The sequence below is a fragment of the Eutrigla gurnardus genome (genome assembly GCF_963514095.1).
Source record: "Eutrigla gurnardus genome assembly, chromosome: 21".
NCBI lineage: Eukaryota > Metazoa > Chordata > Actinopteri > Perciformes > Triglidae > Eutrigla > Eutrigla gurnardus.
The window spans coordinates 11534825-11550532 of NC_139932.1; the positions used below are offsets into that span (position 1 = coordinate 11534825).

General features: G+C 41.2%; 1 protein-coding gene across 4 annotated transcripts in view; it reads right to left on the bottom strand.

The window, feature by feature from the left end:
- cacna1c (calcium channel, voltage-dependent, L type, alpha 1C subunit) overlaps positions 1-15708 on the bottom strand; it is a 176879-nt gene that overhangs the window by 96265 nt on the left and 64906 nt on the right. The gene's annotated exons all lie outside the window — the stretch shown is intronic.

Genomic DNA, 15708 nt, shown 5'->3' on the forward strand with positions numbered 1-15708 from the left:
GCTGCTCAGTGGCCACAGGGATGGAAGTGAAGCAGGGAATTGATGTGTTCCACCTGGCAGACCATTCTTGAATGAATAAAAGGTCATCAATCTTGCTTCGACAAATACTTTTTTTCCCCCCACTTGACAAGGACCCATCTTGCATGGTAAAGTGAGCATATTTCAATTAAGGAGAAGATTTCCACCAGAGGGCTGTCTCATTTCTACCAGACGCATTCAACAACCATACCCGATGAAATCACTGGAGATTGAGCAGAGAGGGCTGTTTGGCTAGCAGCCTAGACAGATGGACTATAACACCAGGCTAAGGCAACAACATGGCCTTCAGGACCGAACGGGGCTCAACACACACTTAGCACACACATGCAACACACGGACCACGGGGAGATGGCCAATCATACCAGCCTCTCTGCCAAGGTCAGTGACCAACTGAGACAAGACACAGGCTGTGTGTGTGTGGTTTCACTATGCAGTATGTCTTCTCTGATGTGATTGCAGTTCACCGACTCTAAACCTCTTAATGAATTTAAGAAATACTAGTTTATGGCCGTACTATTTCATCACCAGAGCCTTTTAATGCTCGACTCAAATGCACTCGGCACACGGAAGCGTAAAAGGCTGACGCCATTTCCACTCTGGAGCCTCGCATGGCTAAGAAGCAGGTAAATGAGAGCAAGCCACTGAGACATGTTGAGAGTTTTAGTCATTACTGTTGAAGGAGAGAGCCCTCTGTGTCTGTAGCTAGCATGTCATTAAGACTTGTTGAGGTAATTCCTCTCCAATTAGCCCTTCTGTGATATGAGGACCAGTTAAGGGGAGAGAAGAGGAAGATGAGGCCACTCAGAGTCGAACCTGATCCCCATCAAACAATTCAGCCCACTGCTGTTATTAATACAACTGCTGCAACCACCGAAAATCTGTTTTTTTTTTTCTTCCTTTTTGTTTGTTTAAAGACATCATTAATTTGCACAAGCGCCCAAAGTTAGAGAGAAGACATAACACTCACGTTGGAGTGCTGCCATCAAATTACTTACGGAAATTAATTAGCTGATCTGACGACCACTGGCAACGCCGGTTAAAGACGCGATCTTTAAGCACAGCAGAACACTGCCCTTTGATAAAGGAAGTCAAATTACTGATGGAGCTTAGCAAAGCTGTCTATAGGGACAAACACATTACAGTACAGCACTTCAGTTTAGCTGATACGGTCCATTAACATGTGCCCGCATCTGACCTTGATACCTTAGGATCAGCTCGTTCCGTGTGTTTTTTTGTATAATATGTTGAATGTAAATACCATCAACATTTTCTTAAAGGTTCTATATACAACATTCAGAACCTCTAGCTATTGCACATGGGTTCATCGGCCACACATGTCCCCTACCTTCACATTTCTTCTATCCTGCTTATGCTAACTACCTAAAACATCAACTAAAATAGTCTTTAGGCAGCTAAGATTTAATGATTTTAATTTAATGTTCGGAGACCGCTAGTAAACGACTATGAGTTACGTATATTTAGTTTGAGGAACAAATAACACTATTTGATCCTGATTTCATCCACATTGCCCTTAAAACAAAATCACTTTGCATAACAATGTTTCTCTTTCATATTCAAAGAAGTAGGCCTATCCAATTACCTCGCACACGGGGACTGGTTATGTAGCTCAGATGGATTCATCATGCAATTACAGTGGAAGGAGTAGCCAGTGTCAGATAATGACACTTATAGAAAGCTGTAGAGGCTGGTGTTACTGCTTTAATAAAGAATCACAAAGTCGAAATTTAAATTGCATGGAATTCTAACTACATTTTCGTTATTTATTTCAGTATTTTAAAAATCAGGCTGTATTTTCAGTTGTCTACAACATAGCGAACTAGACTATTTTTGTTAATTGTCAATTTTCCCAATAATAGATATTCACTGCTACACTATGATCAGCCCATCTGCGTTTCTTCATTTATATTATTTTTATTTATTAAGGGTAATCTTTTCAAACTCCAGATTAACAATGCATACTAAAGCGATTAGACTAAAATCAAATACATGCAGATGTAACAGAAAAGGAATTTTGTCTGAACAGTTTTGAGTTTACAGAGACAAGACGATCTGTACTCCTCCCTCCATCCCTCTTTGCCTTTTTGACTCATTAAAATGTCATCTTAACACTGCAGACTCTCTCTCTCTCTCTCTGTCTCTCCCTCAGCCTTTGTGCCGTTTGTTCACCTTCGTTCTCCAAACATGGTAAACAGAACAGAGCTGCACCGCCGAAGGAACGAGTAGCAGCCGAGCGGTTGATAAACATCTCTCTCTCTCTCGGACACACTGTAACCAAACCCATCTTCTTCACAGCCCATCTGTCTCCCTTGTGACAAAACCTAAAACTTCAGTGTGCGAAAAGTCACAGAGGGAGATCATTTCTCATGCTTCTTTTAGACGCTGACTAACAGTTTTGAATATTTTCCAGCGCACCTCTCAGGCAATTCATTTGACAAAATCAACCTCGGCTTCTGTGAAAAACAGAAGGATGAAATCTAAAAGCAAAAAAAAATTTAAAAATCGCCATAGAAGAACACAAAGTTTTTCACAGTTCCAGCCTCTTAATTTTACCCTCAAAGTACACCAAACTGGTGCGTCTAACATAATCATAATAGTTTCATTTTCAGGGAGCATGGACCCCTTCTAGAGAGTCCGAGGTCCAACAAACAACCTGACAAAATCCTGGGGGAAACACTTGCCTTTGTATCGTGCCTTTTAGTCAAAGTTAATAACTAAATGGGGGCTTCTTCTTCTACATTTATTATGTGTTGCTACTGTTTGTAACAGTGAATAACCTCATGCAGTGTATATGATCATCGGTTTAAGAAGAAGCTTTATGCATATAAGAGTTAATTTCTGAGTGTTTGTAAAGTCCTCCTCTGAATGTGTGAGCATACATGAGTATAAGCATGTGTTTGCTGCATGCTTTTCTGTGTGTACCAGTTGTCACATACACACCCCCATCTCTGCAAATGTGAGGCTACTAAGCTACATCACCAAGGAAACCAGCTTGTTGCCAGGTAGCAACAGAGATAGAGCGAGAGAGAGAAAGAGACAGAGAGAGAGAGAGAAAGGAAACAAGAAAAATTAGTGAGACAGAAAAGACAAAAATACAAAAGTGTGAGACAGCATGTGTGAAAACATGTAGCAGATTTCTTTTAAGGATGCCACCATAATTAGAACGGTTTCTGTTATGTTTCTCTTCCAGACCACATTTTTAGAAAAATATCTCCGTATTTAAATGTCAGTTAATTGACGAACAGCTTCACAATTAGTTAGCGTTGCTTGCTGAGACCAAACAGCAGAGCCAACAGTGAGCTAGGTGCTACCATGAGGTTTTAGCGAGGAAAGCTGAAGAGGAAACTCATCTTAAATGAGGAAACTCAATCCGTATTTGACTCCCTCAACTCTGCATTCATGCCGTTTTGACCAGATGTTTCGCAGTGTCATACAGCATGTTCCTCTGTGTGTGTGTGTGCATTTCAATCCAACTGTGTTTAAGTGTTAGAGTTCATAATTAAATCTGACTTTGAGGTCACTGAAGATTAGATTTAGATCAGAGTTTAACACTCATTCAACAATGTATGCGAGACGAGGTTACATCACAGCTCTGGACCAATCGGAGAGATGCTTCGCACTGTCAATCTGTCGGCTTTCATTACGAGCTGATGAGATATCAGCAGATCGGCGGAGGATAGTGAAGGAGTTGGTGTGGCTGTAGGTGTGGGTTTATCAGCTTTGTTTTGTTCGGACGGTTTTCTGTGCACATGTTTGTTTGAGTGCGATGGTTTGTGTGTTTTTAAATGGGACAGCGAATGAAAGAAAGGGAATGAGATGCATTATCACATCTTTGAAAACCACCTCCATTTTAGAAAGGACAAATGTTAGAGATACGCACTATCGTGATCCTGAAGTGGGGATTTAATCCATAGCTGCAGCCTCCAAGACGACATAAACCTGCTCACACCTCCAGATCAATTCCATGGTGGCAATAATGGCTCTAAGCATGCCTGAGCATAATATATCTTCAAAATCCCTGCCACAGTCCCATCGAACATGGCACAGTCAAATTGCTAAAACATGGCGGATCAGCCGCTAAGCTTTCAAATCATGACACAGCGGATTCAGACTTTTAATATGACACAGCGTGTTTACACTGCAGCAGAGCACAGGGAGAAGAAGGGAGGAGGCTCACCAGTGAACTGAAGATGGCATTTTAATTAGATCAGGGAGCATACACGGAAAAGAGCAAGGCTGGAAGAGATGAGAAGTAAAGAGATAAGGAGCAAAAGAGGAGAGAGGAAAGAGGAAAGAGAAGGAGGATGCTTTCATGTGCATATTACCCATGTTACCCCCTCGGCCATATTGTTAGGAACAACATCTCCTTTTGGTAGCCTGTGATAATCAGTTGCATTAAGGCAAACAGGTTGGCAGCATTGGATTATATACATTTCCTTTAGATAAAACAAGACAAAACAAACCTTACGGACATTTTCCATTTGCTTTATTGACCTCTATGGGTGAGTAAGGATATGCAACTCATGTTTACTAGAAGCTAACTCATTAGAGCAGAGAATCATCATAAACATTTGGGTTTGTTTTCTCTGCATAATCCCCCATTGATCAGTTAAAATGGGACAGGTGGTGTTTACTCCAATACAGAAAGTACAGCCCATAAAGTATATATTTCAAAGCCAGAGATTTCAGGTGAGAAAAAAAAATCTTATTCCAATCTTCAATTTAAAAATGATGGCCTCACTATATATAGGTCTGAAAAATAAGTGGAGGGACATTAAAATTTGGAGGGAGAAACATGGGAAAACATGTAGGATTAAAACTGTATGATATATAGCAACGAGGCCTTTGATTTATCCTGACTCGTCCATGCAGACTTAAAACGTTAACACAGCGCTGGTGTGATGAATAAACAGGAAAATGCAAAAATACTCAGTAGCGAATATTTTGCATCAAAACTATTCATACCAGCAGTTGCAACACTTTTTCAATAAAAGGTCTGAATAGAGGTAGAGGACCAACTAGGGATCCTATTGACCCAGAGCAGCGTTTGGCAGTCTGTCTGAGGTAAAGTGTTATATAGCGTAAGCCACTGCAGACTATTTCATTGAGTTTCCTTTTACTGAAACGCTCTGAGTGAATTTGAGTTCGCTCTGGTAAACAGTTATGCAGCGCATATGTCTAGGGCTTTTATTAGGAAAGGTAAGAACGGAAGGCCGTGGTATGTGCTGCCTTTGTCAAGGTTTAAAGTAAAGAGAATAATAAAGACTGTGCCACACAGCGTGATTGGTTGATGCCTTTATATGCAGTGCAAAAACTGATTCACATTCTGCCACTGCATGATAGTTTTACGTCTAAATAATAGCATGAAGCTAAACAGCTCATGTTGCATTGACTTTCATTATGAAGCACTGAAGATCTTACCAATAAAAATGACTATTGAGCAAAGGTAAATCCCAACAGTATCATGACGTGTTTAAATGTATGTGAAATTTTGATCGTGACAAGAAACTTGAATAAATACAGTTTAAAAGACGTGTTTTCACATTAATATGAAGTAGATATTAAAGAGGAACTTTGTAACATAACATTTGAATAAGCATACTAATCATTTGAATTGTGTTTTATGCAAATAACCATAATACCCCCCCCCCTCCCCGCCCCCTCCTTATTAGGATTTTGGCCCTTGAAAAAACACTAAAGACGGAGGGAATAAGTGAGAGATTGTATAAGAGTGTAAGACAACAGTTTGAGACAGACAGACAGAAAGGACATAAGAGAGAAGAACATAAGTGAAAAGGACATAAAGAACCTGCAGAAACATCTGACTGTAGTCAAGACGGAGAGAGCTACAGAGGAAATAAAGTATCAGAAAATGGAAAGAAAGAGTCACAGCGACAGGAAGTTGAAAGCAAATATAAAAACAGAAATGCCCATATACGGCCACTGGTGTCGCTCGAGTTGCCTGGCAACTCGAAAGTTTGGCTTGGATCTCAGTGCCAAGTCATTATTGCTGTGAAACAATCTACATCCTTTTATAACTACAGTGAAGTCAGAAAGAAGAGAGCGATCGACCACGAAGCAGCTCCACGCCGCTTCAAAGACGAGAGGCAGTAGCTCGTTAAGACCGACCACAAACGGAACACGGCGGGGGGGGTTTAGACAATGTTTACAATTTATTTATGTTGTACATCTGAGGTCCTCAAAGGTTTACCAGCTTGCCTCAACTTAATGGTGGACGATCAGCGTTACAGTATTCTAGAAAGCACAAATAAGAGCGCGTCTTTTTTTCCTTTTCATTTCTTTTATTGAGCAAATCTATGCATGCCTGTGTTGACTCCCGGCTTTGAAGTTGCAGGCTGTGTGGGCACTTTAAAGCCTCGCAGATTAAGTAAAATATATTATTCACAAACGGCCAATGGGAGAGACGCTGTGTGTCTGTGTGTGTTTGAATGTAGTGGTGTACAAACTGGATGCCAGCTCCAGGATTAACAGCTCTGGCAGGAAAGGTAAAGGGCGGCCACCTCTACATGCCCCCAGGTGGATGTGTCTGCTCAGCTCTGGAGAAAGGGTGTGTGTGTGTTTATTTGTGTGTGACAAGTGCTAGTCAACAGGTGTGTGCTGCGGTCAGCAGCAACATAGATTAACTACAAGCTACACAAATGGTCACAAAACACCGACACAAACACTGACGGAAATAAAAGCCTCCAAATTGTGTTGCCGTTGTCCGTCTTGTGAAGATGACCCGCTCTACACCTGCTTGGTCTGTGAAGTTAGCAATCACTCTCGAGATAGTCACAGTAAATAACTTTAATTAAGCAGTATTTATATCATACTTTTACAGCTTGACAATATTTGATCGTCCTGGTTTGGTAAACTTCCCCCATCAGCTACATGCTTCACACTCAGAACACACTGTACTTCCCCCTCTCTCTCTCTCCCTCTCTCTCTCTGTCTGTCTGTCTGCGCGTCCATCTGTCTGCGTCTCTCTCTTTTGCTACCACACACACACATCAAAGTCCTTGTTAAGCAGACTTTGTGAGACTAATAGTAAAGGCTAATAGCTAACATGTGGAGGCATATGCTGCCTAACCTACTGAACCATGTGCTGTGAATGTGTGTGTGTGTGTGTGTGTGTGTGTGTGTGTGTGTGTGTGTGTGTGTGTGTGTGTGTGTGTGTGTGTGCAGCACATGCACATTACAGTTCACTCTTTTTGAACTCGAGTTCACTGGAGGAGTCTACAAAGAAGGAAATGACGATATGTCGCTGAAGCAAAGCGTTACGGTCTGGTTGTTGGTAGCACAGCGGCGAGTGCAGACGCTTTTAAATATCACTGTTTTTTTGTTGTTGTTTTTTTACCTTTGGTTGGACAAAATAACAATTTAATAGTAACTGATATTGAAAGGATTTACTACCCTCAGCCCTCATCATCTTTAACAGACATAAGGTGGCACTGCCAACAAGTTTGATGTAAAAATGAATAGAACGGATAAAACATGAATGTTTTAATGGTTTAGTGATGAGGCAGAGACTTTTTACAACTTTTACCTCCCATGTCAACCTCCATCTCACAGTGAGACTCTGCCCTCCTCCTTTATAGAGGTCTTCGTTTGAAACAAGACCATCATTAACTGAGGGGAGGGCAAAGGCAATGTTTTCAGCCTGCATAATATCCGTTAAGCAAGCATGGCTGGTTTCTTACATGCTGTACTTTTTTTTCTTTCATTTCTTTTAAATCGTAGCAAATGTATGCATGCCTGTGTTAACGTCCAGCTTTGAAGTTAAATGCAATGTGGGCACCTTTGAGCCTTTCAGATGAAGTAATATATATTATTTACAGGCCAGTGAGAGAGAGCATTTTGCTGTGAGCGTTTGAACCCACTGCTGTACAAACTCAATGCCAGCCCAGGGATTGACAGCTCTGGCAGAAAGGTAATAGGCGGCCACCTCTACAAGCCCCTGTAAGTATGTGTCTGCTCAGCTCCGGAGAGTGTACGCTGTGTTTAGTGTGTGACAGCTAAAGTGCTATTCAACAGGTGTGCACTGCAGTCAGCAGGAACAGAGATTAACTACAAGCTACACAATTGGTCACAAATGCACTCACACACCTACACGAACACCCCCTACACACACACACACACACACACCAGAATATGTCCCTCAGCCTTTATTACCTTGTTAGTTATTTGACTCACTGACTGAATAGTGAACTCTTATACTTGTGAGTCTGGCCTTCAGCTTCAAATAAATGTTAGAAATATGTATTTAGAATTGAGAACATGTAGCTTTCTTATAACGGTAACATATTCATTTTAATTATATTCCTCCTTTTTTTTACACAATATGGTCACTTAATGATACATCCAAATATGACTAAGAGAATATGTCCAATAGACAGCTGTGACAAGTTCATTTCTCAAACATAAATCATCCCTAACCTCCTTAATGGGATGTATTTCCTTTAGGAATAGGATGCTGGGGCAGAGAAAGGGAAGAATCAACCTTGAAGTAAGCCAGTGTGCTATTAGTATGGAGGGAAAGGCCTGGGATTATTGGAAAAACCTTTACGATGTTATTGGTTGGACAATTTAGTTCCACCCACTAGTGCAGCATGGAGGAGTCACCTCTAAAGATTCACCGTTTTCCAGTTTTCAGGACTAATTAAATGGGATCTTTGAACAAATATGAAAGATACATTAAAATGTATGTAATATTTGCTATAACTGACTGTGTTTGCTACAGCAGCATATACTTTTTGTGTCTCCCAATTCTTCATCTTTCCTCCGTTTTTCTGGAACTCTCACATCATCTCTCCCCTCTTCTCTCCATCGCTCCCTCCAGCGCTGTTTCTCTTTCTATTTTCCTCTCTTCTTGCCCTCCTGCTTTAACACTTTACAGTCCACCGTCCTCTTATATTTTGACTCTCTCCCCCCCCCCCGTTATTGTTTCCCCTGCGCTCCCTTTCTCTCCACTCATGCTTCCCTCCGTCTAATATTCTGTCACACTCGCGATCCATTATTCATCGCGCAGTCGGCATTAAAGGACCTCGCAATATCGCTACGGCAACGACGCAGCAGAAGCAGCCGCATTGGATCATGGGAAACTGGGTCACCTCCCAGGAGCGGGAGGGTATGGGGGGGTGCAGCAGAGGGAGGTCGCTGTCTCACACATACATACATACACACACACACACACACACCTGATGGTTGTTCTACAGAGCAGCAGGACAGGAAAGAGAGAATGACGGAGGAGAGGAAGAGTAGTAGGGAATTAGAGGTTGGTTTGATCCATCCAGATAGTCGTTGGCACAAAAACCAGAGAGAAGGCACACGCTGCTCTGTACATCTAGCTCCATGTTAGTCATGCAGAGCTAATGCAATGACACACATGTGGTTGTACAATATTAAACAGAAACTAGACAATGAAAGCCTTCCTTAATGCTATGAAAGCTCTTATCAGCACTTGCGCTTCTTATATAAGGTTTAAATTTAGTACTTATATTTAGTTGCATGTTGTACGGCGTGCTCTCTGCTGTCTTTCATAAGTTGATTTAAACTATTGGGTTACATTTATTGGGTATAAAACTCAGGATGATTTTGGATGACATTCTGAAAAGAAGCAAAGATAAGAGGACCTTCTGAAAAAGTCTACATGATATGGTTTGGCAAACGTTTATTTCCTATCCTGTTAATTGTCCTGTGTTCTCATAAACTCTCAGATTTATTTCTTGCAATCACTTGTTTCAATTCAATTTGTGTTTTGAACAACGCTTCCGAGGCAATTCTGGCATCTGAGAGTTAAGACCTTAAAGGAAACCACTTTCCATGCAACAAACAATCAAATTGACATTAACTGTGTTATTCCCAGAGAAATTAGTTCACGAGAACAATGCGTTTGGCCATCCAACCGTCGAAGCTCAAATGATAACACTCCCTTAAATGCACCAAAAACAAGTTTTCACAGCATAAATACACAAAAAAACAGAGGAAAAGTGTAATTATTGACATCCTTATAAAGTACATCCAATGTGAAGTTAAGGGGATAAAACATCGTCAAGCACTTAAGATATGTCTCTGCTGCCTGTCTATAAAACACCTTCATTTTCATGCCTATTGATACATGATGAACACATTTCAGTGACTATTTATCAGTGGAAACAGCACTTTACCGTGTGAGCAAGGCCACTCTATTGATCATGACCAATCCGCCTCCCACCAGCCTCTCCACAATGAACGATAAACACCCAGAAGCACTTGCTAACTGATATTCATCTTCTGATGTGAATTCACTATTACACTGTAGATGAGTCATGGCAAGAATAAAACAAACACTGGCGCTGCTGTCTTCATGTCGGGGCCTAAATGATGAATGTATATGGAATTTCTTTCCAATATTGAGCCGCGGCCCCTGTTGTGCAGTCCACACCTCAATTATCTCAAAGGCGAAAGGTCCGTTATGTGCTTCTCTCTTATCTACATCGCCTTTGTGGTTAATTTACTGATGGACATCAATCAGGTATAAGAGCCTAACCTGTATACACCTCATTACTGTATTTAATTAAAAAGCATGTGCTCCTTTAGTTATGGTTTCAGGGTATATCACACACGCAGAAAACAGTCTGTCCAATGTTGCGACCAAGGAAGAAAACGGAAACATCTGTTTCTATGGGAACCTGGCCCTTTGATGATGCAGGCAACACACAAACCACACAAGCAGGCATGCAGGTACACACACACACACGCACTATAGCGTCCTGCATCATAGTGACACGCCCTATCACCAGCCAGGGTTTCATCAGAGGATGTGTTTGTTGATGTGAACCATCACCGTGTGTGTGTGTGTGATTGTATCTGTGTGTATATACGAGGGAGACAGAGAGGAATAAAGAGAGAGAGAGAGAGAGAAAGACTGTGTGGCTGCCAGATCCCAGACCAGATGGCTAAATGTCAGTGAATACCACACCAACATGACAGCTAGTTCTCCCTGCAGAACCAGTACACACTGCAACGCAGAATCACCTATTAATTCAGTGAGCAAGTGAGCCGAGGCTTCAGCACTTCAGCACGTTTTGCATTTTGCTTTCCATCTTTGATCTGAGGATATCCAGAGGCAGAAGGCGTTTACAAGCAGGACCTGTAGTTCAAACGATGACAATAATTTAATACGCTGTAGAAAAAAAAAAAAAACGCTCCAAGTCTATTATTGACAAATCTGCTTCTGCCTGTTGTTTCTAAAATGTCATTTTTTTGCACCTGAGCAGTTCTTATTTTCTACTGTAGTGCTTCTAAATGGACAGGTTTTGCATTAAGCTCAGTAGAGACTGATAGGCTCCTGTTAGCTGGAAGGAGCTGGTGTGCAGTTTGCTCTACTCCTCTGGTGATGTAACACCAGGCTTTTATGGCTGGTCAAATATTAATCTGGAATGAAGAAGACACATACACACACATGCACGCACAGAGTACACATTACACCTGTTTACCACCCTCATTTGCCCAGAGACATACTGAGCATTTCCATTACGTTTGTTGCCATGGCTCTAATGTTTGCTGTATTAGCAATTCTTTGTGTGCTTATGCCTAATACTGGGATGCCAGTGACAGGATGATAGTACACTTTAAGCTCTGATTTCACAGTTTAAATGTTTCTCGGCAGAGCGTTAACCATGTGTGACCATACATGTACATATATATACACAATGCCTCCGTGAAAACTCAACATCTTTCCATTTCCATTTGTGTACACATACGGACAAACAGAATGACACAATAGGCATACCAGAAATTAAAATTCATATGCAAATGAATAATATATGAAGGAGTAGACCATCTCGGCGATTTAACTGCACATAACACAGCTGTGCCTGAGCGGAATGTGATGTATATGATGGTCTAACAGATGTATAACCACTGAAAGAGGAGATACTATGACAGCATATATTCATCAGCCTGGTTTCACACCCAGGGCTCCGGAAGCCCTCGGCGTCTTGCTACCGATGCAAGACGAAACCTTTGCATGTGTGTGAGACGCATCACGCTTACGAATACAATGTAAACACACAAACGGACGTAGTTTTAAGAGTGAGGTAGCCTGCAAAGGGTGGAAGGGAGGGGTGGTGTATGGGTCAAACAAACACAGGATTTTTACACGTGTCGCAAAAGAAACCCAATAACGTTACGCCTGGAAGTTGCAGATTAACCTATTTTAAGCCTAACCAAGTAGTTTTGTTTCCTAAACCGGATCGCCACCATTTCACAACTTGAACCACGCAACCCTTCTGCATAAAGTTACCACACAAAGCTTCACGGATATAACCTTGTACCGAACCGCAATATGACAGATTATTGCCTTTTCACTTGTTTGTACGTGCTGGTACTCTGAAAAGCTTTGGAGGGAGCAAAATCACATGCAAGATCTCAGCTTCAGTGTCAAAGAAGAGCAAAGTCATGCAGAGGGGTTGCTACTCTTCTCAGCGATGGTACTCGTCGTTGTCCTTGAAAAAGAGGAGCCGTGGCTGCCCCCTTCTCCTTAATAGTTGAGATCAGTCAAATGCTAATTTTCCTATGGGGTTTATTAAGTTCAAACTTAAAATTTAGATTTAACACTAACCTCTGCACAGCAATCTGAATAAACCAAGCTGTATGCTGCCATAGTCACATCTCACACTAAACTAGACTTTGTTGAATGCCCTCCTTTTTTTTTTTTGCCCTCTCCAGGATAAAGTGGCTTTCTGTTTGGGAAGAAAACCTGTATTGAACACATCCAATAAGCTCAACTGTGACGAAAATGTTTCTCTCTGAAATGGGGACATGAAGAATGACATCGCTCCCTGTAGTAAGGTTGCACTGAGAACTTTGAGTTTCGGTGACGGACAGAGACATTACTCTCTTTCTCTCTCACTCTGTGCTTTGTGGGAGCTGTAATGTGGGTCGATGTGAGGCAGAGGACACTTTTAGCTCTGTAAAAATATCCCGCTCTCTCTCTTTCTCTCCTTTTCTCTTCCATCTCTCCCTCACTGCCTCTGTGGCGCTCGCCTTTACCACTGGCACATCTGGAGCGTCATACAAATGATCAAATATTTACCTCAGCATTACTAGCCTCTTTCAGACAGTTATGTAATGTTAGTAATTCTTTCCTCTGCGTCGGCATTAAAGAGACTTTATTTTTGTTTCATACGGCTCGTTGAACTGATTTAACATGCACATCCACTTACTGGCAACATATGTGTCTTGTCTTCCCAAACATAAATACACACATACAGTACAAATACCTCGAAATCACAATGGTGTGATATGCAGGTTTGGAGTAAAGTATGAGATTCATGCCTGGACCGGTTTTACACAAAAACCTAAAAATACTGATATGCATAAAGTACATTTATCTTAATCCTCCTTAAAAAGGAGATATTTACATAAAAAAGAGATGTACATGAAAAAGCAGATGAAGAGGAGAAGACCATAATGGCGCTTAAAAGTAAGTGACGAGGAGAGAGAGAGAGAGAGAGAGAGAGAGAGAGAGAGAGAGAGAGAGAGAGAGAGAGAGAGAGAGAGGAGGAAATGGCATTGTAATGAAAGTGGCGAACCAGCTGCCATCATTTACAATCTTTATCTTTCACTTTTAGTAGAGGTGGAGGAGAAAAGAGAGGAAGAGCAGAGAATGACTCAGAGAAATAGGGAGATAGGGAGGGACAGAGACAACAAGGAAACATTTATTTTTTTTTGGTTATTATGTATCGTCAATTTCAAGCAATATACACTGACAACGCTAAAGCAGTTAACACTGCTACGCTCTGTTTAACAACATTGCCACTGAAGAAATTGAGTGAGCGATGAAAAAACAAAAACATCTATGCTTGTTATTATATATTATACAGAAAAAAAATCACCTCAATAAATACGCTGTCAGTTTGTTGTACAGTAATGTGCAATAGCGGCCTTAAGTTTCCTGCAATACTAAGCAGAGTACATCGTCTCCCCCTTTTCAAAGAGTAGGAGAATGAAATGTGCTTGGGGTTCATTTTTAGTTCCACTGGAGCGCTGCTGCAGTGAGGAATTAGTACAAAATGGCTCCAAAATATGGAACCAATGGAGCAGAAACCATGCAGCACTCTGAATGAGTAACTTTGGAGTTGGAAAGCACCCATGTCTCCAACAAATATGGTAACTTGGGTATTCCTTGTTTCCTCTGGGAGCTGAAAAGGGGAACAGCATTTAAAATGTCCAAATAATGACTCCCCAGGCTCCAGCATGGTTGGAACTTGTTGTACTGCAGAAAACTTGCAAGGGATTTGAAATTTCCCATCTGTGCAGAAGAGCCTACTGATGCGTATAAGACCAGATAAGATACAGTAGCGAGTGAATCCTATTAATCTCTCTCTTGTTTATATGCGGTTTACAACTCACGTACTCACTCACACACAGACAGTCACACCCACACAGCGTGTTGGTAAAAGTACTAATAAATGTATCAAATCCCACTGTAGCTATTCATAAACCCACATTCATCACCGGACACACAAATACTCACTCACGTCTACGTCCTTATCTGGATGCACAGTGAGCTGCTGCATTCCACTGTGACTATTCAGAGGCACACACACACACGCGCACACACACACACACACACACACACACACACACACACACACACACACACACACACACACACACACACACACACACACACACACACACACACACACACACACACACACACACAGTCGCCATAAGAAAACACAGACCAACATTGTTTAGATAAGTGAACGTACAGATAGATGCTGATCGTTCCCCTCCATCTATAAATAGACACTCCTAGCAACCAGCAAAGTAGCACCCAAGGGAACAGCATGTTAACTTGATCCTCGACAGCAGAAACGATGGGGAGAGGAAGGGAGAGGCAGGAGGACTTTGGGGGGGGCTCAAGAACAAACAACAGACAATATTTGCAGTAATATATTGGAAAATGAAAGGTAAACAAACAAGTTTGTCATGTGGCAATAACCTTAATCCCACTTAACAATAAAATACAGCGACTTAAAAAGGATTTACTCCCATTGGGATTTTCTGGGATTTTTTTTTATCACTGAATCAAGGTAGATTTAATGTGGCTTTCTTGGATCAACGTGAAGAATATTAACCTCAAAGTGAAAAAAGATCTCTACAAAGTGATGTAAATTAATTCTACATTGGAATACAACATGTGTTTGCATGGGTATTCAAACCCTTTAATTTGAAGCATGTAAAACATCACTTTTGCAACAAATTGATTTTAAAATCAGATATTTAGTTAGGACATCACCTGTGTCTAGGGGTTTTGATTTATTGTAGTTACCATTTTTGGAGGCAACTTTTTGATAGTCAGATTTGTAGTCACTTCTGTGGGCATTTGAACAAAGACCAATTCTATCATTTATATAATCTGTGGGTTTTGATGGAGTGAGTCCATTACCTTTTAAAAGGTGAATCATTGACTTGGGGTGGTTGTTTCCCATCCCTCCCATCCCTACTTAGCCAGCAGCTAATATGTCTAAAGTTAGATACCCAATATAGAAATGACATAAATCAGGTAAAACTGAACATGCACACACATAGTATAACACCAAAAATAAACTCTGGGTTCATCTGGTCTGCATTTTAGTTCTGGTCCGGTTCATGTCA